At 38.9% G+C, this 4,125-nt stretch overlaps 1 long non-coding RNA gene across 1 annotated transcript; it reads left to right on the plus strand.

Annotated features, from left to right (window-relative positions):
* The first annotated feature begins 735 nt into the window (after positions 1–735).
* LOC311093869 lies at positions 736–3,089 on the plus strand. Its single transcript, XR_014608491.1, has 3 exons — positions 736–926; positions 1,114–1,238; positions 1,855–3,089. It is a non-coding gene; the product is annotated as an uncharacterized lncRNA (long non-coding RNA).
* The last annotated feature ends 1,036 nt before the right edge of the window (positions 3,090–4,125 follow it).

The raw sequence follows: 4,125 nt of genomic DNA on the forward strand, positions 1-4,125 counted from the left end.
TACGGCCTTGACGAGAACGTCGCTCTCCTCGGCTGTGAACCGCTCCTGGCATGCGCCTGGCAAATACGCCGTTATAATAGGAATCCGCTTTAGAACAAGCGCGCCTGCTCTTAAAGGGAATGTGAGATGTCGCTCTGATTGGTTTATTTCACGTTACGCCCAAACCACACCTATGAATAATGAAGCTACTTCAGACCAACCCATTTTAGATTTGCATCGGGCGCAAGAGTCATTTATCCCGCCGGTATAATAGCAACAGCGCCCAAGACAGCGCCACAAAGTTACTTGCGTTTCGCGCTTGATACTTGCGTTTCAAATCGTTAAAATAGGGCCCATGGGGTCAAAGCTCTTCCCCAATGGTATCTGCTGAAGCCTTTGCAAGAGGCATATACCCCTCAGGTCCCAGCAAGTTTTCACCAAGGTGGTAGGACCCAGCAAGCAATTTCGCAATTTAGGCTGTGATGGGTTGTTCTTATTTTATTTTTTTTCATGTTGCTATTCTCATGATTGCTGTATGAGATTTTTATAGGCTACTATGCCTAGGGTCTTGAAGTTCTATCACACCACATGTTGCCACTTACATGTATGCTTACTTGGCATATGTAACTCTTTAGGTATTTACCACTGGTCACTATATGATAAAAGTGTGAAAATTTATCATAAGAAGAAGTTTATATTAGTTAAAGTTTGCTCGGTGTGAAAATCAATGATAAGTATAAGTTTATATTAGTTCAAGTTTGCTCGATGTGGATGTATTATTCTGTTCCAGGTATGTTCTGTGACTCAACCTTGAATGGAAAAGATATCGCCTATTGGGCCAAACCCTGTTACCCAATGGTATCTGCTGAAGCCTTAGCCACCAAAAGCCACCTGGCCCACTCAAGGCATTTGTACCCCTCGGGTCCCAGCAAGTTCTCACCATGGTGGTAGGACCCAGCGATCCATTTCGCCCTTTGCATATCTTGTTTATTCATGTAGCCTGCCCTCAAGATGATAAATCTGCACCTGCTTTGCTATTCATCCATTGGGTTATTATGCAATCAATCTAATCAAGAGTTCTACACTTTGATGGGTTCTTCTTATTTTAGACAATATCTGCCCTCTCTCCTCCAGGCCTGCATGTGCTACTCCTTCTACTCCCTCTAACCCCTGGTTATCTGAGGTTCTTCGTGAACACCGGACCAAACTTAGGGCAGCGGAGAGGAAATGGCGCAAATCAAAAGACACATCTGACCTGAGTATGTATAAATCTCTCCTTTCTTCCTTTTCTGTGGATGTTCATGCTGCAAAATCTTCATATTTCCACAACAAGATCAACAGCTCCTCTAACACACGATCACTCTTCAAGACATTCATCTCTCTCTTCTGTCCACCTCCACCACCACCCACCTCTTTAACTGCTGATGATTTTGCTAACTTCTTCACCAACAAAACAACAACTATCAGCAGTCAGTTCTCAGCGCCACACACAGAAGAACCCAGATCGACCCCTTTTCCACAGCCAATAACCCTCTCTCTTCCTTCTCTCCGCTAACCAAGGAAGAAGTATCTAAACTTATCCTCTCCAGTCATCCTACCACCTGCCCTCTAGACCCTATCCCCTCACACCTTCTACAAGCCATCTCTCCCACACTTCTACCAGCACTCACACACATCATCAACTCATCCCTCCATACTGGCACTTTCCCTACTGCATTCAAGCAGGCTCGGGTAACTCCACTGCTTAAAAAAACAACACTAAACACATCATTTGTAGAGAATTACAGACCTGTCTCTCTCCTACCATTCATTGTGAAAACACTTGAACGAGCTGTTTTCAACCAAGTAACATCCTTCTTGTCTCTGAACAACCAGCTGGATGTCAACCAATCCGGCTTCAAGAAAGGATATTCAACTGAGACTGCATTACTGTCGGTCACAGAAGCCCTACGGATTGCAAAAGCTGCTTCCAAATCTTCAGTTCTCATTCCTCTGGATCTGTCTGCTGCCTTCGACACTGTGAATCATCAGATCCTTATGTCCTCTCATCACTGGGCATCACAGGAACTTAACCTCATAATTTTTTAATTTTTTTTAAATCTTTCCTTTAATCTTTCCTCTTTTTCCTTTAATCCTCGCTTATCGGGCTTATGCTACTCTGACCAATGCCTGAACTTCGTATTTTGAGTATTTATTGCGTTGTTTTTGCCTCTTTACGATGACTTGCTTAATTTAGTCCTAATTTGTAAGTCGCTTTGGACAAAAGCGTCTGCTAAATGACTAAATGTTAATGTATTTGTTTTCATGTTGCTGTTCTCATGATTGCTGTATGAGATTTTTATAGACAACTATGCTTAGGGTCTTGAAGTTCTATCACACCACATGTAGCCACTTATATGTATGCTTACTTAGCATATATAACTCTTTAGGTATTTGCAACACCACTGGTCACTATATGATAAAAGTGTGAAAATGTAACATAAGTTGAAGTTTTTATTATTTCAAGTTTGCTAGGTGTGAAAATTAAATACAAGTGGAAGTTTATAGTAGTTCAAGTTTGCTCTTTGTAGATGTATTGTTCTGTTCCAGTGATGCACTGTGACTCAACCTTGAAGAGAAAAGATATTGCCTATGGGGTCAAACCAGAGATGGGCAAACTCGGTCCTGTTTTCGGTCTGGTCCACAATTACAACTGACTTAAAGACATACAGCCTGAAATCAACTACAAATAATAGAAGACAATAAATCTCTCAATATCAAGATCTCAAGAAGTTTTAACAGAGGTTTAGTAGTTGATGTTTTATTGAAAATAACTGCTCATCATTATGGTGATCAGTGTTGCCTTTGGTTGGACAGTTTGACTTGGATTTTATGCGTGTTTCTGGTCTTTGTAACAGTTTTTACCAAAACATGTAATTTGTTTGTAAAGTAAGAGAGAAACAAAGATAATCAGGTGAAACACTTTTCAGCACAATTAGAAAAATAATAGTTTACTGATTTTACTCCTGAATAAAAGTGGTTAATTGTTATCAACAGATTATATTATCCATCTATACTTTCTTGCAACAGTTCAGAACTTTTAAATACATAGTATGAATTTTATTTTTAGGACGCACAGACATCAAAAATCAGCATACAAATCTCAAAAATGGTGACATGCTTCATGCCGCAATGCATGCTGGGAGCATTAAGTTTAATACCCTGGAGGCTCCCAACATGCATTGCAGCTTAAAGCATGTCACCATTGTTCAGATACTTATGCTGAATCTTGATGTATGCATGTGTTTCTAAACAAAACTTTTGTTTTTTGTTTTTATCAATTTTAAAAATCAAAATTCAGAATGTTTGATCTTTGGCCAGAAATTATTGTTTGTGACTATTACTAATATTATTATTTTTGATTATTTATGATTGAAATGGATTAACTTTGTTTCTGGCTTTCTTTGCAATAAAATGTGTTTTAGTACACACAGTTGCAAAGGCGACCAAACATTTTCAATAAAACTTCAACATCTAACCCTCTGTTAATTCTTAATAAGAACTTCTGCTGAGATCTTGAGAGATGTATTGTCTTCTTTTATTTCCAGTTGATTTCAACTTAAACTTAGTTAGTTTAAGTCAGTTATAGTTGTTGTGTTTCGTTTCTGACAGTATTCACCTTATTCTGCCCCGCCCACTTTTAATACTTCGCGCTTCCGCATTTTGTCATCCGACTTCCGCTAAACTGACACGGCACATCCGGTAGCTAGCTCAGTAGTTAGAAGATTGTTTATAGTTAGCCAAAACTTTAGCGAAATGACAAATAACGTTAATACCGTAAATGTTTTAAATTGGGAGCACGGAGAAAACTTTGTACGACGATCAGTTGGTTCACATTGTCTCATCCATTGTCATTGTTAACGTGGCCAGAGGTAACCTATGGGGACATATTTAACTACTTCGTCCTGTCAGAAGGAGTTGATGGAGCAGCAATGAAAAATTATTTGTAAATAAGGAATGATAATATTTAGGGTTAAGGATAGGAGATTAGGTAATTGGTTAAATATAAATGATTAAATAAGTTGTATAAAATCAGTTGTAAGAAGTGTTTGATGTTTTCAGGAAGCTAGAGACACCTTCTACTGACCTTCATGTAGATACATTTCA

Source organism: Abramis brama, assembly GCF_963993115.1.
Source record: "Abramis brama genome assembly, chromosome: 12".
In the NCBI taxonomy this organism is placed as follows: domain Eukaryota; kingdom Metazoa; phylum Chordata; class Actinopteri; order Cypriniformes; family Leuciscidae; genus Abramis; species Abramis brama.